This window comes from Grampus griseus (assembly GCF_964374135.1).
Source record: "Grampus griseus genome assembly, chromosome: 3".
NCBI lineage: Eukaryota > Metazoa > Chordata > Mammalia > Artiodactyla > Delphinidae > Grampus > Grampus griseus.
The window spans coordinates 15,380,770-15,407,935 of record NC_139019.1 but is presented as its reverse complement, the minus strand read 5'-3'; the positions used below and the strand labels follow the sequence as shown (position 1 = coordinate 15,407,935).

The window sequence follows — 27,166 nt, the reverse complement described above, 5'->3', positions numbered from 1 at the left end:
ATTGATTTCTTAAATATATTTACAGATGAATTTAATGAGAGTCCAGGGTGGAGAATTGCTAAATATAATGAAGCAATTAGACTCTAACCAAAAGGAAAAAGAAAATACACATTCATAGAAAAGTTCAAGGATACACTGAGGGGAAACAGATTTTCAGAAAAAAGAAATATATGTTTCTCAAATACCTTAAGGTATACTTATTGTAAAGTTAGGTTATCCACTTGAGCTATGTTTGTGACATAAATTATAAATCATAAAACAAAAGATAAAGAAGTAAAATTGGACATCATAAGCAGCCTTGGAAATTCAAGGGAGGATATTGGTAGCTTAAAATAGAAATAAGAAATTATGTGTGTGTGTGCGTTAGAAACAACAAATTAATATATCATAGGTATGTATATATATACATATATGTTCATATGTACGATATACATTGTTAATGGTGCTTGTAATATTTCAATTTTTTTAAAAAAGAAAAGGAGGGCAAATAGCAGAATGGAAACAACTAAAGGCAAACAGTAAGTTGGAAGGTCCAGTTAGCAAACACTTCCATAGGCAGAAGGAAGTAGTAAATCCAGGGAAAATATATTTTAAAAAGTTAAGTGCTATATAGAAGTAAAAATGCCAACATTAAGGAAATAAACAAGTGACATAAACAAATGAGAGAGGAAGAGAGAGAGATTTGATGAAAAAATGACATAGAATAATTCTAACAAAATAACTAAAAACTAAGACATAAAAGAATAAAAGAACATAAAAAGAACTAAAAACTAGGACAAAAAAGACATAGAACTAACAAAAGTTAAAAGTCCTCAAATTTAAAGGGTTAAAAAGTGCCGAACAGGATATATAAGAAAAAGGCACAACTACTCTTGGGAGGAACACTTAAAAACTCTAAAGCCGGGCTTCCCTGGTGGCGCAGTGGTTGAGAGTCCGCCTGCCGATGCAGGGGACGCGGGTTCGTGCCCCGATCTGGGAAGATCCCACATGCCGCCGAGCGGCTAGTCCTGTGAGCCATGGCCGCTGCGCCTGCGCGTCCGGAGCCTGTGCTCCGCAACGGGAGAGGCCACAACAGTGAGAGGCCCGCGTACCGCAAAAAAAAAAAAAAAAAAAAAAAAAAACTCTAAAGCCCGGGAGAAAACTATTAAAAGATTCCAGAGAGCTGATACCCTAAAAAAAAAATGAGTCATATTGACATCAGACATTTCAAAAGCAACATTGAAAATGTCTATTGCCTATCTGATTAACTCACCAACTATGAGAGAACAAGCAATAATATTTTCAAAATAAAAAAGACATTTAAATTTAAGCCTAGATATTTTTTGTACACCAAACTTTTCTTTAAATGTGAAAGACAATAAATATATCCTCAATCATACAGGTTCTTATATATGTAACAAGCAAAGATAGTTTCTAGATGTATGAAAAGATATTTTTGCATTTATGGATATATACACCCTCCCCCTTTTCAGAGGGGTAGTACCCTGAAGAGAAATAATTCAAGAGAGTTTCTATAGGAGGTAAGAAGAGTAAGTGTTAGCAAGAAAATATAAAGTATTGTGAAAAGAAACAGAAAGATGACAGGCAGAGAAATATGTGCAATGTCTTAAACCACTAAATATCTAATACCTAAAATATACAAGGAATGCCTGCATTTCAAAAAAAAAGCCAATAAATGAAATATTGGTATTACATTTAAACCTCAATAAAACATAGACATTATTCTCAATATTTCACTAATATTGAAATAAGAAACAGAAATTAGAGAAATTACATGATTTTTACAAGGTCACACTTCCAGAAATCGATTTGGTAAGGAGAAATCCCTGGCCACTAGACATCAGAAATAATATTTGCCACAAGAATGGAGAAATAGGGGATTCTTGAACCACTTTGGGAACCAAGTATAAAGAACATTTTGCATAACTTAGGATGGCTCCATTTTTCACTTAAAATTTGCTAAGATTAAGTTTATTTCTGTTTATGGATAGGAAGTTAATAAAATCATTGCACTAGGAATATAAGAGAAGTACACAATCCACAGTACAGCATGAGGATTTCCCTGGATTTTGCTGTGTGCATCTTCATTGATCCATTCATTAAGAATGTATTGAATGTCTTCTTTGTGCCAAATCAATATTTCCATTGTAAAGTATAAATGGGAATGATGCAAAATCTTGCCAGGGAGTAAGGGAGAAGAATTGATGATGTCTTCAAAAAGGAGGTGGGGCTGCCCATCTGAATCCTTATGGGTGATGATGAGGCTTCTGCTGTGAGCAAAGCAGAAAGGCTACCTCAAAGAGCAGAAGAATTTGTAAAGACAGGGAAATTTGATTGCATGTGAAATGTTAATTGGAAAAAGAAACCATGATATGCAATTGATTCTACTTTAAGCTAAAATTCTAAGCTAAGGTAAATATAAAAACATTAATAGAATGTTTTGCATACTAACTGCTTCCTGGATAAGACAGTTTTCTGAATATGTTTCTTTTTTTTTTTTTTTTTTGGCAAGGCTCATAGAAATCATAGATGAAATGTAATGGCAAAAATAAAACCATAGTAATACTAGCTTATTAGTGAAGATAGGTGCCAGTGAAGGACAAAATAGTGAAGATATCTACATGGTATAAAAGTGAATATGAAAAATAAACTGAGTAAAAGAATCCTTAATGAAGTACAAACAAAAGAGAATACCAATAAAATAACAATATTTGCTACCTCATAGCAGAATGAAAGGGGGGAAAAGTTATAACAAACAAAAATGTAGCATGTTATTATCAATAATGAATAAATATTTATTTTCGCAGTTAATATTATTTGATCAAATTCCTCAAAAACAAACTCTCATTATCAAGGCATGAGGAGAAACAAAGTTCTGAAACATGCTGCAACATGCATGAACCTTAAAAATATTATGCTAAGTGAAAAACGCAGTCACAATGGGCGAATATTGTATGATTTCACTTATACAAAATATTTAGAATAGAAAAATCCATAGAGACAGAAATAGGTTATAAGTTACCAGGATGTGGGGCTGAAGGGGAAATGGAAAGTCATAATTTAATAGGTACAAATTTCTGTTTAGGGTGGTGAAAAAGTTATGAAAATAGATGGTTGTGATATTTGCACAACACTGCAAATGTAATTAAAGCTACTGAATTGCACACTTAAAAATGGTTAAAATGGAAATTTTATATGATGTATATTTTTCTGTGATAAAAAATTAAATTATAATTTAAGAGTACATTTACTCTTATAATGAGTAAAAACACGATCAGCTTCTACTTTTAAAACACTATAGCTAAAATAATGTCACAGAATGGTTGACTATAAAGAATATTTAAATCAGACTGTGAAGATGCTAAAAACAAAAAATATGGGAGTAGTTATGTTATCAATAGCCCAAAAAATAATTTAAAATGAATAATTACATCTTATTTCAAAAACAAACAATATTTCATGAAGTTCTAATAGTCGATAAATTGTGTATACTTTATTCCATTAATTTTCAAAATAAAGAAAACTTACCAAAAATAGAGAAAATATTTTTAAAATTCACACCACACTGGTAAGGTAGACATCATATAAAATATCCTATTTCTTTGATATTTACCTCTTTTCCTTGAATTTTTAAGCACTATTCGATATTAAAATAATGTTATAATTCTTAGTATATGATATGGTTAATGTTCATTTTCTCTCCTTTGTTTTCTTTTTTTTTTTTTAATAACATGTCAAAATACCTGTTCAGACCCAATCCCAGGCCTAGCACTCTCTTTATATGTTAACTTAAATGATTTATTTATTCTTCCTGAGGTGTGTACTAGATGCAGACAGAACAGAGCCACCAGTCATCTCTTTGGGAGGGGAAAGGATTCAGGGGAGCCTTCACAGTGGAGATGACATCTAAACTACTTCCCTTTGAAAAATAATAGAATTTTACTAGGAAAAATGACTTGATTTAAACTTGACTCCTTAACATTTTTGTAGGCATTGGGCACAAGAAAGCTTTCACTCGCACTTTTATCCGTAGCCAGTGATATCCAAGTCTGTTTTTTTTTTTTTTTTTTTTTTTTAGTATATAGGCTGTCCTTGCTCTGAACAGCAGTACTTGACTATAAAGATGACTACTGATCCATAAAAACTGTGCAAGGCAATTTTGATAACCAATGGGAAAAGTCCAATAGTTCTATGATTTTTAAAACTGTTCATCAAAACATTAAAATACATTTTACTGTTGCTTATAAACATATAGAGAAATGAAAGACTAATTAAAGGTATAGTTAGTACTCTGTAATTTAAAACATGAGAAACATTGAAAATTAAGGTGTTTCAATGCTTTGTTTAAAAAAAACCATCAATAATAGCTTGAAGAGTTTCTGCCTTCTCACCATATAGATTATGTCATGATACTTGCATTGCTTAAATTAGCTTCAAACATTTTCTCCTTTGTGCTTTAAATGTTGTGAAATACTGCTAAGCATTTCTTTAATGTAAGTTTTTTTGGTTTCTTTTCTTCTGGCTCACTCCTGGGACATCTTCATCCTTTTCCTGACAACCACTTTCCTAGTACATTATGTTAATAACTTTGTCTTTACTGTTTCTCTGGCCAATATTCCCACAGTCAGCTATTTCTTTTTTTTTTTTTTTTTCTGGTACACGGGCCTTTCACTTTTGTGGCCTCTCCCGTTGCGGAACACAGGCTCCGGACGCGCAGGCTCAGCGGCCATGGCTCACGGCCCCAGCCACTCCGCGGCATGTGGGATCTTCCCGGACTGGGGCACGAAGCCGTGTCCCCTGCATCTGCAGGCGGACTCTCAACCACTGCGCCACCAGGGAAGCCCAGCTATTTCTTATATAACTCTACTTCTTCTAATAAAATTCTATTAGAATTTTATTTTCCGAGTTAATTACTTTGTACTTCTTTGCTGCCCTTTCATCTTTGTTGGACAATTTCCTCTTTCCATTATTTATCTTCTAAAAATATCACATGGGTTTACCACTGAGAGACAAAGAGGCAACACTGCCACACACTTCGCTGTCTGTGCATGAACTAAATAAGATGCACTAAGAGGCACCTTATTAGTTAACCAGTCACCAGGAAAAGAGGTGATTGATCATTGATTTTCCTGCACATCTGTTACTTACAGCCATTTGTGGATTAAAGAGCTGGAAGTGATGTTTGTATTTTATGCAATTACTCAGTTCACATACTATAACAACTGAAATTCAAATTGTATTGCTGAGGGATTGCTGTTAGTTAAGCAAACCATAGTGGTTGAATTCTGTGTATATCAGAACTGTGCAAAGTAAGGACTGCCTATACAAGCAGTTTACAACACTCTTCTCCAATATTATATAATAAACATTTTCAAACCAAAGTTAAAGGAAATTTAGAGTATTACCACCTCTTAGTTTCTAAAATAAATATTCTACTCTATGTGTTTTACTCATATCTTCCCATTTATCTATACATCTACCTATTTATTCTTCCATCAATTTTATGTAAATTTATTTCACAGTTAATTGAAAATATCATTAAACTCCTCTCTAAATATTTCAGTATGCTAGTTATTAAAAATAATTCAATATTTGCTTCAGTAGTTCTTAAATTTTATGTAGGCTTTACATAAATGAAATGCTCACATCAGAAGTGTACATTCTCTGGGATTTGTAAAATGCATACACCTGTGGAAATCAAACATTTAATGTTGTGTAAAATATTTCTATTCCCTCAGAATTCCCTGTTATGCTATTCCCAGTCAATTCCCACACCATTTCCAAGACACAGTTACTCTTTGATTATTTTTGCATTACAGATTAGTTATGTCTATCCTAGAATTCATATAAATATAACTTAATGTTACATATAGCATATTACATACATATTACATATGTAATATTACATATTACATATAGCATAATATAAATGGAATCAAACAGTATGTACTTTTTGTTAGTCTCTTTTCACTCAGTAAAATATTTTTGAGTCATTCAGGTTGTTCCAAGTATCAGTAGTTTATTCTATGTTCATCCTGCTGAGTGACATTACCTTTTAAGACCATATTGCAATATTTTCAGTCATTTTTCCAATTGATGGAACTTTAGTGTGTTTCCAGCTTTGGGCTATTATGAATAAAACTTGCAGTGATCATTCTTGTGCAAGTCATTTTGTGAGGTCATTTTCATTTATCTTTAACAATTTTGAGGAGTACAATTGCTGGGAAGGTGTATATTTAGTTTTATGAGAAGCTTCCAGACATTTCTCCATTGTGTGAATGATTTTACATTCCTGTTGACAACGTGTATGTGTTCTGGCTGTTCTACATCTTCACCAACATTTGATGTTGCCTATGTTTTCATTTTACATGCTTTCATGGGGATGTAGTAGTATGAAATTGTGTACCTAAATTGCATGTCCTTTCATAATTGATGATGCTAAGCTTTTTTTTGGCTATTAATATAACAATTTTTATAAACTGACTGTTTAGATGCCTGCACATTTTTATTGTTTGTTGCTTTTTATTATTGAACTGTAATGTTCTTTATATACGAAAATAACAGTCTTTGTCACATTCTTTTTTTTAAATTTTCTCCTAGTCTTTGACTTGCTAATTCATTTTTTAACAATGTGATTTGATGAGTATTTTTAATTTTGACAAAGTTAAATTATTAATTTTTATTTTTAAGGTTATTGATTTTGTTTTATTGTTTAAAAATTATTTCCCCACTCTCAAACCCGAAAGATATTCTCCTGTGTTTGCTTCTAACAACTTTACGGTTTTAGCTTTGATATTCACATCTATGAATTTTTGGACATTATTTTTTGTGTATAGTGTGAGGAAAAGGTCCAGAGCCACTTGTGTTTTCACATGGATAGCCATATTGTTTGAGTACCATTTGTTGAAAATACTTTCCTTCCCTTATTGTATTACATAGGTGCCTTTCTAAATATTACACTGACAATAGAAAAATGGACCTATTTCTGGTCATATATTAACCTCGTAGCTAATGATATTGATAATATCTGTTGTAAGTTTTAGTGCTTATTTTGTAGAGTTCTTAAATTTTCTACATAAACATTAATGCCATCTGGAAACAGAGAGTGTTTTACTTCTTTGATTTTGACCTCTGTTTTACTTCTTTTGATTTTGTTTCTTTAAAGCACGTTAATTTTTTCTTCCCTTAGTATAATAGTGAGGATCTTAAGCAATGTTCCCCAGAAGTAAGGAGATTAGGAATCCTTACCTTTATCCCTCTACTGAGATTATTCAATATGTTCACTATTACATGTGATGTTACACATGAGATGGTTTTATTATTATTATTTGGAAACAGAGAGAGAATTTAAATTTTTTAAAGATAATTGACACAATTATAAGCATGTGTATCTCTAGTGATTGACTATGATTCAGAGGTCAGTGGTAGCCTGTCTTACTAGAACTGCAGAAACAAATGAAGACTGTTAAAACAGAATCACAGAGAGACTATTTGTTTTTTTGTTTTGTTTTGTTTTGTGTTTTTTCTTATTGGAGTAAAATTGCTCCACAATGTTGTGTTAGTTTCTGCTGTACAATGAAGTGAATCAGCTGTATGTATATCTATATCCTCTCCCTTTTGAACCTCCCTCACACCCCTCCCCATCATCTAAGTCATCACAGAGCACGGAGCTGAGCTCCCTGTGCTATACAGCAGGTTCCCACTAGCTATCTATTTTACACATGATAATGTATTTAGGAGTGAAATCTGTACAATACGACCATATTAAATGTCTCCTTTAATCTTCATTTTAATGATCTAGTAGAGTAATTCTCCATTAATTGAATAATTTTACTTTTCTTCTCACAGGCCTTTTGGGCAATATTTTGGCTACAAGTGTATATTTCATATTTTGGAGTTGGAAAAAAAAGAAAACATTATCATGTCATTAGTAGTTGACCAAGCATTATATGGTGATTTATATTGTTTTATGTAACATACAATGTAAAAATTGAAATTATTGCTTTTTCTAGTTTGAATTAGCTTATTTATATTCAAATTTCTTGTTTTTTCAACAGTATTTTCTGTTTTTCTTTTGTACGCCCCATCAACACTTTAGTTAAGCTTGCATTATTCTCTTCAGTTACTTTTCCCTGTGGAAATTAAAGCTATACATGACTGAAAACATCTCCTTATCAGTGAACACATCAGCAAACCCCAACTGCAAGTGTCTGGAACAAAGATAATCAAGATTAATGCATTCATTTAACAGATGGTTACAATGTTATTAAAATGCAAATGATTGGTTTCTGCTAATTGTTCAACATCAGAAAGAATCAGGAGATTTTTTCATTTTCTAATAGGCTTTGTAGAGTTTACCTTCAGAGATTAACATAAAAGACAAATATGTAAATCTCTCTCACTAAACTCAGGAGAGTCAATCAACTTGAAAGAAAAGTAGAATAATGATTATATATTTATAGTAATGGGAAGAATCCTTTTAGTACTGTAATTTGCTCCTGAATTGTTTCGCACCTAATTCAACTAGTCTCCATATAATTGTGTGTATTGAAATATCTATTCAAATGTTATGGAATTTGGTGCCTTACTTTGACTCAAAAGAGACAATCTAACTGTTTGAGTAAATAAACCAAAATATGATGGTGGTTCTCACCAGAATAGTAACTTTGTAACATTGAGGTAAAGAATATTTCAGATAAAGTAAGTAAAGTAAGTAATGTGAAGATAAGGCCAAAAGTATTTCATCCATTCATCCTTTCACTCAATAATTTTCTACTGAGGGATTTTTTTGTATCAGTGTTATTTCTCTGATAAGTAGAGGCTAAAATCTGATTAGATGTGCAACAGATTTTGGGGCAGAAGTACTGGTGGACAGTAAAAGGAGGAAGGAGGTGGACTAAGGAGGGAGATTCTCAGAGCAGAACACAGGTGTGAAACCTGTGCTTGGAGAGATGGAAGGAGGATTAGATGGGATAAGTCATGCACTGCAACACAACCCTGACAAAGTCTTGGCTGGTCCACTGTGGGTATCCAGAATGAAAACTGCTCATCAGAAGGGCACCATGTAATCTTTCCTAGATCACAAAGTTTCAAGTGATAGAAAATAGTATAATCAGAACTAACCTACCAACATTTCCTTCTCTAGCCTTAACTCTGTTTAACTATTTATTAAAAGTGATGATTTAAATTCCAATCAATCTTTTGAAACAATACAGTGTATATTAAGTCCATACTGAAGGGTATTGTTCCCCACTAAACTTCATGCACCAGGTGTATTCAGATCATTAAGAGGTACAGTGGAACTATTACATCTTTGTCTAGGAGACTATCTGTTGTCACAAGTGAAGTTTGTTATTTGAAGGAGAACGTTTTGCAAGGATTCAGAGAGCAGATATACAATACTACAGCTCTATTTTGGTTTCATTTAGTTCAAATACATTCACAACTATTGTTTTTAGATTGTGTCCTTCCTGACCTATACTCAGACAACTCAGTTTGTGCTCCTTGACATCTAAATAAAATAAAGACAACAGAGGATTTTCCAAATTATAATCAGGCATTTAAAATTAGGGATCATAGTTAATTGCAAAATCATGTCTTCACATGTAGAAAAACAACTGGGGTTGTCCTAGTGTAGAAAATCCAAAGTCATATTATGAAGAATATACATATTATATTGAACTGAATTTGTAATTCCTTTGCAACCTGGGTTTAAAAAATGATATAATGCCATTCTAAATCTTCACTAATATATAATATTGATTAATACACACTCAATTTGGCAATTGTTTGTATATTAACTTAAGAAAAGGCTGGTGCCTAAGTGCTTTAGACAGTTTTTTATTTTTCAGGATGATCAATATAGTCTCAAAATAAAATATATCTTATCTGAAAATTGTGGTGCTAAAAGAATAAAGATTTTATCAAAATAATGGATCCTTTTCAAGCTTTTCAAATTTCAAAATTATGTACTTATAGTTATTGAATCTATATACTCAGTACATCTGAATTTGTCTTTAAAAATTGTCCCTTTTGGTACTATCTAATCATATGGTTTTCTTTTATTAAATTTTAATATGTTACTACATGAGAATTTAAAATAAAAGCAAAATCTATATGTAGTCAGTATATTTAAAGATCAAATTATGTTATTATTATTAAAATGTGTAAACAAAATTAAAATGCAATCTGAGAATATAGATTATAGAGTAAATAAACCACCTGGTTGTTCTTATTTTCTCATTACCTCCTGCCTTCTCTGAAGTCACCAGGGGATGTTACATTCTCACTATTCCTATTTTGTGAGTGAAATAGCTACATTATAAAGGGGGTAAGTGTAGTATGTACATTAACACAGATGGTAAATTATGTATCCAAAATTTAAAGCTAACTTTGATCACACTCAACATTTATGTTTAATATTTACCTTACATTTTAATGAAAGCTGATTGACAATTTAAGTAATTATTAAATATCGCTATTTTTTAAAAAATGTTTGAAAGACATTGATTTTTTAAAATTGAGTTACTGTTGGGCTAAAATTTCTGGTGAATATTCCAAGAGTAGATATAGTTTACATCTTTTCTTTTAAACCATACTATAAGGGCTTTAAGAAGTAAAAAGATACAAAAGGATATCTAAGATTATTGTAGTTGGGACTGGCATAATATTTTTATAAAACTAGTAGACTCGAAATAAACAGGGTTTTATAATGAATTAGTGTCAAACAGTTTTACAATGATAAAAAGCACTATGACAAGCAGAGCACACATTAGGATGGGCCTGACTCGTGTATTCTTATTCCCTAAGAAATCATATATAGGAATCCAAATCCCAACAAGGTGGTGAGTTGTTGGCATGGAATTACAATAAGAGATTTAAATATATGTTAAACATAATCTAAAATAGAGACTGAGTCACTGAAATTATATGAAGAATCATCTTAGCTTTAAAAAAAAATCAAAGTCTACATTTTCTGTTTCTACTACTGAGCATCCATGACAAATCTTCTGACTGACACAATCTTTGTTTTGGTGTCTAGATATTTCAAAGTACATTTTCTCCAAGAGCCATACCAGGATATATTTTTAGAATATGCAAAATCTCTATGGATTTATTTAAGTTTTCATTCTCATTTTTATGCTAATCTAGCTACCTAATCAGATACTCACATATGACAAAAACACATATATTGAGTCCTTTTAACCTAGACTATGATAGTATAATTTTTAATATTTGCATCTTCCTTATATTCATAGCAGGTAATATTATTTTAATTGTTTGTAAATAATGAGAAACAAAGACAGGTGGACTTATTCAATACAACAAATATTGTTTTTAAAGAACAACTTCAAAACAAATTGACAATAGTTCAAGTAGAGCAGAAATGGCAGAACTTCTAATTCAAGTTTTGTTTTTCCTATTTTTTGGCAAAATGGGTGATTTTCAATTATATCCTGGACATTTTGACTGTTATTTGAACAGTTTGAGTCTTGTTTTATTTATTTATTTAGTTAGTTAGTTAGTTAGTTTAGTTTAGCAGGCATTCACCCTATTTAGTTTTATCATGCAGGTCAAGGCCTACTTTTGTGGGCTATTGTGACTATGACAATCAACTTCCAGAGCCTCCATGTTATTATTTTGGTCTGTTGGCTGACCTCCTGCTGATGGTCTTTGTTCACACTGCTTAAGACAGTGGAAGGGGCTCTTCCAAGCGAGACCAATCATTGTCTATATGTGAGATAAGTGTCCAACTCACAAAAATGGAAGTGCTTCACTAGCAGGGGCTTGTGGCAGAATACTCCCCTGATTTTGTCTTCCCTGGCTCATGGAGGACAAAGAGCTCTTTATGGACATTCGTGGAAGCCAGGTCACCCTTCCCAGTGCCCTGGCTGCACAGTGTCACAGGGTGCACTAGGGGAGTCTCAGGTGTGATGGGGAAGGAGAGTGCTGCTTCTGGCTCCTAATCATCAGCATCAGCAAAGTATCCAATCAATCCTTCTTGCTCATTGCCATGCTTGCCTGGTACTGTTGTCAGGACACTCACTCAGTCCAGCAGATGAATGAGTCTGCCTGAGCCATATTGTGTCACTAGGTAGGGGGTCAGAAATGCCAGGCTAGGGCTGTCTTCTTCCATTTACCATAGTAACCTTCAGAATGTAGGAAAGATTCTAAGATGTCTTCCCACTATGCTGTTCCTCCCATTTTTTGGTCCCTAGGCAATTTGCCATCCTCTTTCTACTTTTCAGAGTTCTCTTTCAGTTTTCTCTTGCATTATTTCCAAAGATTATACTTATTTTTGGAGGAGAGTGGAGAGACTGTCTCTATGCCATCTTAAATGGACCAAATATAGTTTTGTTTGAATATCATTTGCACACTTACTTTTTATCTTTTTGTTTTGTTTCTTGGGTTTGATTGCTTAGTTTTGGGGGTGTTTTGTTTGTTTTATATGAGCTATAATCATAATTGGTTCATATCAAATCTAGATTTAAATATATTTAATTAAAATATATTTTAGCAATATATTTAAATTGACGCTGGATATCTTTTGACTGTCTTTCTTGTTTGGGTTATTTTTGAGTTTTCAAAAAGGGTTACTCCATTACTTAAATGTGAGAAACATTACATTAGATACAATAGATGTATTAAGACCTTGGCTTTCTCTATAGATTAAATCATATTACAGGAAGATTTTGCTGCCCTGAGAGGCCTTTATTTAAGGTGACTCAACATTACTTCTCAGTTCTATCATGCATCCATTTTATAGTTGAACTCTCAAAAATCAGTAATGCTTTCCTCATTTCAAATGTCTTTTAATTCATATTACTGGAACCATTTATTTTATATAATACCATGTTTAATCTTAATTATCACTCTATATAATAGTTTCTATTTTCCATTTTTCATAGAAGTTCAAAGAGGTTAAATAAACTTCCCTGTGGATAAACAGAGATTGATGCACATTTCTTTCATTTTAACCCTCCTACTTTTTCCATGATATATTTTAATAAATAAACCTGTTTAGAAAATTTCCTAAAGTTTGCGATCATACTATCTTAGGAAACTTGGAAATAAAACTAAATAGCAATTCTGTTTATTAATGCCTGTTACCATGATAAGAAAGCAAGGACAACTTATAACAGATGCTAACTATAATGTTTTACTTCCTAGGGTTAGTGATCTTGCTTCTGTAAGATAACATAAAGGTAATCAGTATAGAAAGTGTTTTCCTCAGTTATGTGATATGACTTCTTATCTTCAGAGGCAGAAGAGGCTAACATTTTTTTATTATTATTAATATTATTTCAATGGAAGTTCTTTCTACCTACTTCAATTTAACCAACTCTTAGATTAAGTGATGCTCTTTCCAGCTTCTAGAACAAATCCTTACTGGAATCCTCTATTAGTAATTTTCCTTCTGGTACAACTATGTGTTTTTCTCACATTATTTGAGTTATATGCTTAGCAAGAATCAGTTGTGTTTGTGCCCAAACCTAGCTATATAAATTACCCATTTTACTACCATTACATATTTTAATTAAATAGTAGCAAACTCATGATCTATGTGTACAGAGTATTCTGTCTCTTTAAAAACTACTTTAATAACATGTAAATATTTATAAACTTAATCAATAAAATTGTTACTAAATTAGGTATCTGTAAGAAAACTTTAAAGTATGAGGAAACATGATAAAGTCTACAGGATTATGCTCCTGAACGGCTTCACAGGTGGCTTTGAGAAGTTTTTATAATACTTCAAAGCGATTGAAACTGGAAATCAGACTTTGCACTGCTGATGTAGTTCAGACAAGAAAATGGACTATACAAACCAATGAACCTTGTCTTAAAAATATTTTTTTAATTAAGAGATAATAATGTATTGGGCATCCTTTGTCAAGTCATCTTATTTAACTGTTCACTTCCATTAGTCAAATTCTAAAGGGGGGCTTTTATTATCTCTTATTTTTCACTTGCATTAAGTTTCACTTCTTTACTATTTAGTATAGTATGAATAAATTTCTATGACAATAAATTAGATTTACATTAATTTTATAATACTTAATGATTAGAAACCAATATTAGCCAGTCTTTGTATATAAAGTGATTCCATAAACCATCTATTTTGCATTATTTTCAATAAAAGACTGAAATAAAGAGTATATTCAAAAAGATGGAATTGCTATATCCAAAGGCACCACTTCTTTTTTTTTTTTTTTTTTGCGGTACGTGGGCCTCTCACTGCCGTGGCCTCTCCCGTTGCAGAGCACAGGCTCTGGACGCACAGGCTCAGCGGCCATGGCTCACGGCCCCAGGCGCTCCGCGGCATGTGGGATCTTCCCGGACCAGGGCACGAACCCGTGTCCCCTGCATTCGGCAGGCGGACTCTCAACCACTGCGCCACCAGGGAAGCCCAAAGGCACCATTTTTTAAAGTTTTAACACCTATTGACAATCCTAACCTTCAGGAAGTATATTCCAGTTTACATTGACAATAATTTAGCAAAGTGGAGAATTAGACTTGGCATTTAATAACTTGGTCAATATGGTTGGTTTCCTTCATGACTTTCTGATTCTCATAAAGCCCAGGATATTATTGAACTTCAAGACAATCAATCACAACATTCCCTATACTCCTCTGATACTGACCTAAACCATAAACTTGTTTTTCTCTAGTTTCTTTCTCTGTAGTCTGTATGGTTACAAATCTATCTATATCCAGGCAAACTAACTATTTCTTATGCTGAGTCCTATGAGTATATCTTCCACAGTTATGCTAATTGGAATGTCTCCATATCAAGGACAAAATCCTACATAGAATCATATTTCAGATTCTAAACTGTTGACTCCCTCATATTGAAGGTGCAAGCATCTTTGCTTATCACTCAGTTAATTATTAGCCAAACCATGTATGAGCCTACCATGTCCTTCAGACACTGTGACTTTAACAAATCCCAGATTCCCCAGAGCCAGCCTCCATCAGAAAGTTATCTTTCCTTCTCCAAACCTCATTCCACATATTCGTGAATGAATTATTTGCAGGTCTTTCTTTTATCTCTATTATTTTTATTATCTCTCGGTTAGAAGGAGATCTGCCTTTCTTCTAGCAAGGCTTAACTACAAATAAAAGTTCAAACTTAGGTCACTTGTGGAAGTTCATGGACATTTCAAATCTAACAAATTATTCGAACATGCATATAAATCCTTTTTGTATAAAACCGATGTCGAAATTAAAGGAAAAAAAAAGACAGGCTTCAGATTTAGAACAGCTTGTGGCTTACCAGAACCAGGCTTAATAACTTTACCACTTTTTCGCCTGCCCTCAGAAGAACCAAACTTCAAATATAATAGATACTAGTAGGTGAACATTGCGCAGCTGGAAAATATTACTCTATAATTAGAAGTGTGCAATGGATTTTAAAACATAGTATAACAAGGAACTTGTGGACATTAACTTACCATAAGGAAGAATAGTTTTCCTCATTTTCCTAAGTCCGCTGTTGATTTGGCCTCTTAAATTTTCAATAGAGGTATGTGAAGATATTGCCACATTCGAAGTATCTATCCTCATCAGCCAAAGAATAATGTCAGAATCACTGCTCTGGAGTATCAGCCAAAGCCCTTACTTCACAGGTATCTTCTTTCACTTCCCAGCTCACAGGGTTGAACAAACGGCTTCTAATCAGCACTAAGAGAGATAAGGACCAAAAGAAACATATTTTCACATTCATCATAACCTAAAATGAATCTGTTAGTCACAATCTTCTATAAACCCACACTAACTTACCCTTCCTTATTTCCCCATATTCCAGTCATTTATGTTCAATTTTACTCATTCCATGTGAGGATTTTATACTTTTTCAACTTTATACCAATGCTCATCTGTCTCTCGCCTTTTAACTACCATGTGCCATGTGACTCATTCACGTGTTTAACACTGATTCATTTATCCTACATATACACTGAATGCTTACTATACAATAGACGTTGTTCCAAGCAAAGAGAAAAGAGTGATGATCAATACCAACATTTCTTGCTCTAATACAGCTTTTATTACAAGATGTGAATAAAAACAACAAGAAAACACATCAAACTGTTAAAATCTTTATGTAGAGGATTTAAAAAGGATGTAGGATAGAAGTGACTAGGTAATTGATTTTTATTGTTGTAAAGAAGAACACCATCAAGTGGAAATATGAAGGACAAAAAGTATTTGGCTTGAAAATTTTAAGGGAAATAACATTCTTGGGAAAAGAAAAAGAAATGATTAGTAGATGGGCCATAAGTTTCCCCAAAGCTTGGTCAGTTTATGGAAACAAAAAAAGCCAGTTTTGTTGAAGCATGACAGGTGAAAAAAAAATTAATGTAAACTAGAGAGCAGTTGACAGACCTGGGCTGGGTCATGGAAGGTTTGAAAACCAGTCCAAGAATTGTAGACTTTATCAGAGGGTAAAGAGGAACCAGGAGAAGATCTTAATCACAGGGGACAGGTGATGTAATGAGCTATATTTTACATATCATTTTGACTGCTACCAAGTGAATTAATTGTAGTGCTGAGAGCTGGACAAGAGCGGAAGAAATACAAATGAATATTTTGGGTGAGATGTCAGTTCACAGTTGGGGGAACAGAGTATGAGATACAATACAGACTTCAGAATTTCACAGCCTACTCAGGGTACTTGGTCATTCCTCTGTAATAACTGTACACACAATCCTCAGAGTTTAGAAAGGCCATTTCTATCCCCCCAAGACTCCCTGGGTCCACTCCTGAGCTGCCACTTCTCCCTACAACCACCTTGAAAGTCAGTTGAAGGAAATAATCTCCCTTTTTTCAACTCCCATGGCAGTTTTTGTGCATCACCTACACGAAACTAAGCAAAACTTTCTTTACATAATATTTAATTGAAGAAAATACTAATTCTAAATATCCTTAAGGAAAATAAATCTGCAACACTCTTGCTTCTCCACATGACACACAATGGTGCCTTGCAGAAAACTGTGGTTACTAATAAGTGTTCAAAAAATGAAGGGTGTGGCCAGTGTGGCAAGGGCTGAAATACAAAATGGTAGTTCAGAGCTGAGAGTATAGTAGAAGGCAAGTGCAGGATCTGCAGAACACCATCTCCTGGGGCCAAAAGAAAAGTCATTCTCTACTTGGTGTGTAACACCTGAGGTTGGAATGCTGCAGGGTTCTGTGAAGGCACCAGCAGTTGGGGAAGGCTGGGGTGATGCTGGGGGAGGTTTAACCATGGCCATTTGATGTGATCTCCCATCTCCTCTCCTGCTCTTTCTCCCTAGTCCTTACCTGTGCTGATCCTTCTCAGGGTCTTAGTACTGGCTGCTCTTTCTGCTTTGATGCTCTCACCTAAAAACCCAGTTGTCTGTTCAGACATTATTCAGTTTGCTGCACAAACTCATCTCATGAGAGAGACCACCCCTGACTATGTTATCTGAAATGCCTCCTGTTTTATTCCTAATTCTTCATCTTTTTTTTTTCCTTCATAGGTAACACAACATATTTAATCTTTGTTTGTCATCTGTCTTCACTAGCAAGGAAGGTTTGTGAAATCAAGGGCTTTACCTTATTTTATCAACCAATTCAGCCCCTAGACCTTTTCGCATAGATTGCTCTTAATATTTGCTGAATGAGTGGCTGGGTAGATGGATGCATGAAGGCAACCTCTGGGGAATGGTCTGAAGATTTAATAAGAGTTAGGTACAAATAGGTAGAAAAGGTGAAAGGAAATTCCCGGTATAGTTAGAAGCATCTTTATAGGTACATTCAAGGCACTGTAGAGAGTTCATTGTTTATGAATATGGTGTTAAGTGATAGCTATCAAGAAGAGGTCAGGGTGTGTTGATATTTGATGAATAATATGACAACGTGTTTTAATTTCATCTTGAGATTAATTGATGCATTGAGTGATATCAGTTTTACATTTTAGAAGGAACAATGCACATCACATGGATACCAGATACTTAAATTAAAATTGATCAAATTCTATGGTGATTGGCTCACTTTAATAGTTCATGACAGAATAGGTGTATGCAGCTACCTTTCTCTGTTTCACTTTCTAAAATGATACTTCTCACAATCATCTTTTAAAGAAAGAATTACACTACCTTCGAACTCATTAGAGTAGTGTCAGCTACCTGCCATATGGATAATATACTCAAGAGAAACAACCTAAGAAATGCACATTCAAGAAAGGAACCGAGATTTTCTTTTTCTTTTTTAAAAATTTATTTAGGCTGCACCAGGTCTTAGTTGCAGCATGCAGGCTTTTAATTATGGCATGTAGCATCTAGTTCCCTGATCAGGGATCAAACCCAGGCCTCCTGCGTTGGGAGCATGGAGTCTTAACCACTGGACCACCAGGGAAGCCCCCCCGAGATTTTTTATAAAAATTTTTCAATTTCCTAAATTTTGGTTTACAGCTATCACCAAAGGTGATATAACTGCTTTCCATAAGTTAAATGTTTTTTCAGACAATTTATTTTTCTGGGAACCTCTATTTAAAAATAAAAGTACGTTGATACGCTTGCAGTAGATTTGTTACATTATTCTCCTTAACTATTTATTTATTTTTATTTCAAAGCTATCTGACAGTACAAAATTTGCTGTATTTTCAGAAAAAATTAGATTTTTTAAGATAGAATTCAAGGTTAAATTTGAAATTTATTTATTAATTTTAGTAAATTTATTCAAGGTTAATTTTGAAATATATATTAAATTTATTAAAATGTAACAAATATTCAACATCTTCACAACAAATTATTTCTGGGAATTCACATATCATTTGTAAAATAATCTATGTAATTTTTATGAGTGTCAAATCTTTGTTATTATAGAAATCTGAATTGTAATTAAAAGAAAACACACACACACACATACACACAAAATCCAAAATTAGCTTGAGCAAGAGACTAGTCAATGAGAAGTGATTTGAAATAAATTATACTCATCTACCTTTTTCAAGAACTATAAAAATTACTTATAAATCACTTTTTTTATTTTGAATAAAGGGTGAAGTTATAAAAATAAGTTCTTACCCATGTTACAGCCCATGGAACATTCTGGTACTTGTTGTTGTTTACCTGAAATTTCAAGTTTAACTAGGCATTTATGCTGTGTTGTTATTTGTTAAATTTGACAACACTACTTTCACATGACCTGCATTAAGCTAGTTCTCTCTAATCTTGTATTTTTAGGAAATATTATTAGCCTAAGTGCTATTTTTTTTGTTCATTATAACAAGGGCTAAAACTATCCTTGAGGGCTAAAACTATGTTTTATTCATTTGTATATTTATCAGATTACCAAGCACAATAACTTAGTAATAACTCTTCATAGTCCACTAACTATTTGCTCTTTAAAATTAGAACATACAATCAAGTTTAAATCATCCATGTATTTATTATGCATGTTCGTTTTTGCAAATACACAGTATCTTATGGACGTGCAGAGAACAGCTGGCTTTGAGTGGCTACCAGGTTTAAGCACTGTGGTAGGTGTTAGGATAACTGTTGCAAGGCTGTTTAAAGCCACATTAAGGAGACAAAATGACTATACTGGAAGCAGTCAAGGAAAACGGAAAGTGGATTATTACTGTAATAGTAGTTTGATTATATACTAGTAAGGGCACTAGACTAGCACTCATACTTTTTGTTTTCATTACATTTCCACTACTTACAAAATTAATGTAATTGGTTTCATTTTATGTTTTTTTTAGAGTGGACATTAGAAGATTCTAAATTAAATATGTGGTTTGCATTATATTGCACACTGGATGCCACTGATTTAGTAGTGTTGAAGTTCTGAAAATTGTATCTCTAAATGAAAAATCTGTTTTTATTTGCTGTTAACACTTAGAAAGAATATTTTACTCCCTTTTTTGTTGTTTTTTTGTTTACCTTTATAAAGCGATAAAGCAAGAATAAATATAAGAACTAACTATAAAATAATAAATTTATTTTCAGAATATAATCTTCATATTTATGCATAAATACTAATAATATTTTGAAATTTATTTTAATACAGTAATTTACTGGAAATATATCAAACTAATAAAGAATAAAAAGCATGTATCATCTGTTTTAACTGTCCATAATTCGCATTTTAGTATATTTGTTCCTCTGAGAAAAACATTTACATAATGGAGCTTAAATTATCATGCTAAACTAAAATAAACATATATTCATGCTTTATTTATAATGTTGTTGACATATAAATGCTGTAAAATAAATTAAGAATCCTACTATTAATAATATTTCTTTTAATTAATAAAAGTTTGCTGAATAATCTTTTTAGCATTCTCTAGCAAAAATGAGAGCATTTTGTTAATGCATAATTAGCATGTTTTAACTGTTTCATTTTCTTATAGAAGCCACAACATGAATCTTGTGCTAAAATTACTAGCTGCTATCCAGAACCTGTAATCAGACTTTGTGACCACAGTTCTGGGTACAAATGGGTTTAGAAATAGAGGATCAAGATTAAATTGATCTTGTCTCACCCTCCAGCTTACTTCAGGCACTGGAAGAACTCAGATATTACTAATTATTGCCTCACCTACCTCCACCCACCTCTGCTGCTCTGTCCATCTCATCGGGCCCAAAGCCCAGAGGTAACAGGCCCTCTGCAACAAAAGTAGTGAACGTTTATGTGAGCTGAGAATTTATTTATGTTTTTGTATTAATAATTTCATCCTCCCAACAGTTCTAGCAGGTAAGTACTCTTATTACCATATTATAGATAGGAAACTATGGCACAAGAAGTTTTAACTTACCCCTGTTTTAAGGTTGAAATTCATAGAAATAGCATTTGAACATTGACAGATTGCACAATGTACGTGATCTTAACCATTAGGCTACACTGATTCATGGGTACATTAATATTTTGTATGTCACTACACTTTACCTAACAGCTCAAATATGCAAAGCTTAAATGATATTTTATGATACATAAGATTAATAATTATTAGTAAATGCTAATTAATCAAGATGTGTTCAAATCAAAATAGTTATTTCAGTTACTGTTTATTACACATTTCACAGATATTTCATTTAACGATAAATATACAGAAAATTATTTCTGTGTATCGAACAGTATGTGAGCTGAAGTAACATCAGGATTTGTTACTATATCAAGATCATCAGATGTTTCTATAATGTTAATAGAAACATAGGCTAACATTTATCTCACAGTGATTCTTTGGTAATATTGTACCGCTGATTGTTATTTTTCAGCATATAATGTGATATTATTTAAGTAATTTATGATTGTAATTTAAAAGTATAGGCCTGAAATTTATTGAATATTGTTTTCCTTGTTCTATCACCTTTCCCCCTTCCTTTATATGTTAACATAATTAGAAGTTGTTTTATAGCTTTGTCAGAATTGTTAAAATATTTAGAGCCTTAAAATATTAATCAGGAATCATTACATATTCATTTAATGACTTTCTAACTGACATGAAGGGAAATGAAAAATGAAATATCTCCCATAAAGCCATTGAAAGAAAATAAAACTGTCTATAAAATATCCATTACATGAAATGAATCCCTACAGTCCTCTGGACTTGAACTCGTCAGACTGCTTCATGATGAACATTACTTTGTCTTTTAAGTTAAAAATGTATAGTTTTCAATTACAGGGTTTTAATTTACTTTAAATTGCTAATTAATCAACTTCAAACACTAAATTTCTGATGTATTGGGAGCTTTATACTCCTATCAAAATGTATATGGATAAACCCTGCTATAAAGATTATTCATTTATATTGAGATGACTATCTGATTTTAACTCCCAATTCAGATAAACTTTTTCATTAGAGAAGTTTTACATCTCTCTGATTTTTTCCTTTCTAATCATATCAACCACCATGAGTGTCAGCATGCCCCAACACTAATTAATAAGTACTTTTCATTGAACATGGAAGATGAGTAATTTAAACATGTGTTCCTTCCTGTTTATATCAGCTTTCCATTTGTGATGTTTTTATTTCAAAATGAATGCTAGAAGGGAAAATAGAAAAAAAATATTGAGTCTCAAATTCCTGAACTGTTTCCACTATACGTCCTTTCAGAATGGTCTCCATAGTATTTTCTCTGGGCATCCCTTTTATGTTCTTTCTCTAATAGAAACATGCTTCTCTCCTGAGGACACTTCTTCCTATGTGGGCTTCTCAAAGGATAGTTGTTTAGCTCATGCAGCTCAATATCCAAAAACAAACAATCCAATCCAAAAATGGGCAGAAGACCTAAATAGACATTTCCCTAAAGACGATATATGGATGGCCAACAAACACATGTAGGATGCTCAACATCACTAATCATTAGAGAAATGCAAGTCAAAACCACAATGAAGTATCACCTCACACCAGTCAGAATGGCCATCACCAAAAAATCTAGAAACAATAAATGCTGGAGAGGGTGTGGAGGAAATGAAACCCTCTTACACTGTTGGTGGGAATGTAAATTAATACAGCCACTATGGAGAACAGTATGGAAGTTCCTTAAAAAACTAAAAATAGAACTACCCTATGACCCAGCAATCCCACTACTGGGCATATACCGTGAGAAAACCATAATTCAAAAAGAGTCATGTACCACAGTGTTCATTGTAGCTCTATTTACAGCAGCCAGGACATGGAGCCAACCCAAGTGTCCATCGACAGATGAATGGATAAAGAAGATGTGGCACATGTATACAATGGAATATTACTCAGCCATGAAAAGAAACGAAATTGAGTTATTTGTAGTAGGTGGATGGACCTAGAGCCTGTCATACAGAGTGAAGTAAGTCGGAAAGAGAAAAAACAAATACCTTATGCTAACATATATATGGAATCTAAAAACAAAAACAAAAAGGTTGTGAAGAACCTAGTAGCAGGACAGGAATAAAGACACAGAGCGTCTTGGGACACCTTCTAGGTGCTGGGGAACGCATCACAGCAGTAGGTCTTCTTGGTGTCGTGGAAGGTGATGCACATGCCCGAGGTAAGCGGGAAGTGAAGCACCACCATGGCGCAGTGGTAGCGCAAGGCCAGGTCCACGGTGGCCACCGTGCTGATGATGCTGTGCCCGTAGAGGACGGCACTGTCTGGGCTGATGCCGTACCTGATGCGCAGGGCCTGCCAGGCCGCTGTCGGCGTAGAGGTTCTTCTCCAAGGGTTTGCCCAAGCTCACCCTGTAGCCGAAGTAGTTGGAGGAGATGTTGCAATTGATGCGTGTGCCCAGGCCGATGCAGAAACTGCTTATCTGGCCCAGGTCTACTGTGTTGCCCTGCGAGAAGAGAGCCGTATACCTGGCGCTGGGCACGCAGCACATGTACATGCAGGAGACGTGGTTGCCCCAGCTGCTCTTGGTGGCCAAGACCTCGATGGTGTCCAGCTTGTGCTGGCTGTACAGAAGTTGGCGTGCTCCAGCAGGTGGAGCTTCCAGTGCCCCGGGGGCTTCCGGCCAAGTTTCCCGAAGGGGCGGCCCTGGCCCACCGAGCCTGGGCTCAGGCTCCGGCACCAGCGAGTAGGTGGGCCCTGGAGGCAGGAAGGCGAGCTTGGCGGTGATGAGGCCAGGGCAGGGCGGGCAGCAGAAGAGGCAGCAGAGCTCGTTTACCAACAGGTTGTTCATGGCAGGCACCAACCTCCTGAGGCCGGTACACAGCTTGTTCCTGGAGCTATTCTCTGAGCACAGGGCATTGATTGCTTCTCAGACACACGGCTGCACAACTCATAATGCTCTACTAGACTGAATTCCCTTCATTCTCCTCTTCCTCCCATGACATAGTTCTCTGACAATCAGAAGAGCCGGCAATGATGAAAAAGTCTAAATTCCACCAGGCACTGATGCTACGGCTATTCCTTTCTCCGGCTCACCTCCTGTTATTTGTGGAGACTATGTTTTCCAAAATTCAAAGTAGCTTTATCACTCTTCACCTATTGCCTGTCCACTCATTTGAGCTGTGTATCACTTCTGCTTCATCAATGCACTTTTTTACTTTTACAGGATTTATTGTTATGGGGAATTCCCTCTGAAATTGTAAGATACCAACTATTGCACTTAGTTTTCAGGTGGTTAGCTTTTGTTATATGTTTATGCACACCCCCCTTGGTATTTTACTTGTAGCCAGGAAAGACTGACAAGTACCACTCATCAAATGTCATCTGAAACTAAATTTTGAAAACCATGTAGTACAGCATTGTTTGAAATTTATGTGGGAAATTTAATCATTATCTAACTCTTTTAAGTGCCAAGAGGAGTGTGTTGAAGCATGGTTTTCATGAGCCACAGGCGTTTTATTCAAATATCCATTTCAGTCAAACCTGTTTATACTACCTATGTGCACACTTTTCATTTGTTATCAACACATAGACACAGTAATTGAGTATATCATGTAAATATAAACTATACATCATATATGTGAATATATAAGAACAATTCTCATTTAAAATGTACCCTCTCAATCCTCTAATAATTAACTTTCACACACTCTCTTGAAGACAGGGACATTTTTAATTACTTCAAGTAATACACTGAATAATTTGCATATATGTATAAATATAGTTTAATTCTTTTACATCTATAAGAAACAGAAAAAGTACTTTTGTGTAGTCTAAATATTACTTGCATTTCCAAAAGAGTAATTAATTTTATTATGTACCATAGAAAAAAAAGACATACTAACACGGGATTTTACACATCTCTTTAAGCATGAAACTAAGTCAAATTAATAGAGGAATAATTGCCCCTCTCTCTTGCTACAGGTATTCCTTAAAGAATGAACACAATGTCACAGCAAGGAGAGTGACATTTGTTTAACAAAAAATCATTAACGTGTCTGTTCCTATTGAACTCTGTACTCTATACTCTATTGAAAAGCTATACAGTTGACTATGTCTGATAATCTAGCTTTGTCTGTTCACTTCAAGCCAAATAAAATGTGAAAAAAGCCACAAGTCCTTTTATACTTATTCTTTGGAAATAAAACTATTTATTTGTCCTGAAGAATAAATAACTACCAAAAACAAGAATTAAAACAAAATTTCATAAAGTAATTATATTTTATTCATGTCTTACTTCTGTTGAGATTGTTAGTCAAGATTATAAAATGAGGTTTTGCTTATTGATCTTAATATTAAAAATTTGAGTGTATTGTATCATTCATTTATGCTCTGGATTAATTATTATATATTAAAATTCTCAACCATTTTCTTTTATTAAAAACAATGAGGGGACTTCCCTGGTGGCACAGTGGTTAAGAATCTGCCTGCCAATGCAGGGGACATGGGTTTGAGCCCTCGTCAGGGAAGATTCCACAGGCCACGGAGCAACTAAGCCCATGTGCCACAACTACTGAGCCTGCGCTCTAGAGCCCAGGAGCCACAACTACTGAGCCCATGAGCCACAACTACTGAAGCCTGTGTGCCTAGAGCGCATGCTCCACAACAAGAGAAGCCACCACAATGAGAAGCCCGTGCACCACAACGAAGAGCAGCCACTGCTCGCCGCAACTAGAGAAAACCCGCGTGCAGCAATGAAGACCCAAAGCAGCCAAAAATAAATAATTAATTTCAATAACACTGCTTACTTATCAAATTATCATATGTAGAATAAGGAATTGCTTGTTTTCTCTACAAAACTTTAAAATGCTTTATTTTTAAGACGATAGTGAATTTAAACGTCATGATTTTATTTCTTCACTCAACATTTACTTCATTATTCACCTAAGATCAAAAGATCAGACAAATCTTATGTAGAGTTGTAAACTGATAAATTATTTCTTAGAGACCCTACAATTTTCTTCCCATCCTTAATAAAAGGATCACCTTACCTTCCTTCTCCCTTTATCTTAGAAACATAGAATTATGCATCTACTTCTATTTCCACAAGGCTCCTCCTCCTTATGTTTCCCACATTATATCCTTTCAAGTAGATTTTGGTATTCATCATATTTCATGATTACTGCCACTAGCCAACAAATATATTCTCTTTTTCTCTTTATTTTATTTTGCATTTTCTCAGAATTCTCCATTTCCTAAAGTTAATTACCACTGGCAACAATAAATGCTTTCTGTGTTAACCGAAGTTTAGTTCCTATTTTTAAAAAATATTTTCATACATCTTCTAAATTTGAACCTGAGCCTGATGAACACAATAGTTTGGAAATTAGGATACTACAACAAAAAAGTATATATATATATATATATATATATATATATATATATATATATATATATATACACACACACACACACACACACACACACACACATATATTAACACCAGAAATAGTCAATGGAATTGAAAATATCAGTGAGAATATCTGATCCTGCTCCACATTTGCAAACATTGGGATAGATGAGTAGTTTCTGAATGGAATAAGGAGTGTGGTCATAGCCTCTACTGTTAGTTCAAAACTTTACATTTTTTCAAAGCTTTTCCATATGTATTTTGTGGTTACTTCCTCACAACTGTCCTATACAAGTATTATTATTGAAACTTAATGATGTTTTCAGTGTTTTATCTGATAGTATGCTGACTCAGAAGCCATCTTTTTCATCTAAGTCCTTGTGGTAAATTTCCTGTTTTCACATAAGTTGATTCTTTTTATATATTGTTGGATTCTGTTTGCAAATATTTTGTTGATGATTTTGCATCTATATTCATCAAAACATTGTCTTTTAATTTTCTTTTTCTTAATGTTTTTTTTTTTCTGCTTTTGATATCAAGGTTATGGCCTCAGAATGAATTTGGGAGTGCTTCATGCTCTTCAACTTTTTGGAATAATTTGAAAAGAACAGGTGTAAGGTTTTTTTTATATGTTTGGTAGAATTCTCCTCTGAAGTCATCTAGTCCTGGACTTTTGTTTGCTGGGAGTTTTTTTTTTGTTTTATTATTACAAATTCAATTTTACTACTAGTGATTGGTCTGTTCAAATTGCCTATTTTTTCTTGATTTAGTCTTGGCAGGTTGTATGTTTCTAGAAATTTGTCCATTTCTTCTAGGTTGGCATAGAAGTTTTCATAGTATTCTCTTATGATTTGTTGTACCTCTTATCTTATTAATTTTATCTACATCTGTTCCTTGGTAATGGGGTGATTGGTTCCAGGAGCCCATTCAGATACCAAAATCCTCAGATGCTCAAGTTCCTTATGTAAAATGGCCTACTG

At 33.8% G+C, this 27,166-nt stretch overlaps 1 pseudogene across 1 annotated transcript; it reads right to left on the bottom strand.

Moving 5' to 3' along the window:
• Nucleotides 1–22,927: 22,927 nt before the first annotated feature.
• LOC309820914 (alpha/beta hydrolase domain-containing protein 17A-like) lies at nt 22,928–23,627 on the bottom strand (annotated as a pseudogene). The gene has a single exon. The product of its transcript is annotated as an alpha/beta hydrolase domain-containing protein 17A-like (transcript).
• Nucleotides 23,628–27,166: the final 3,539 nt, after the last annotated feature.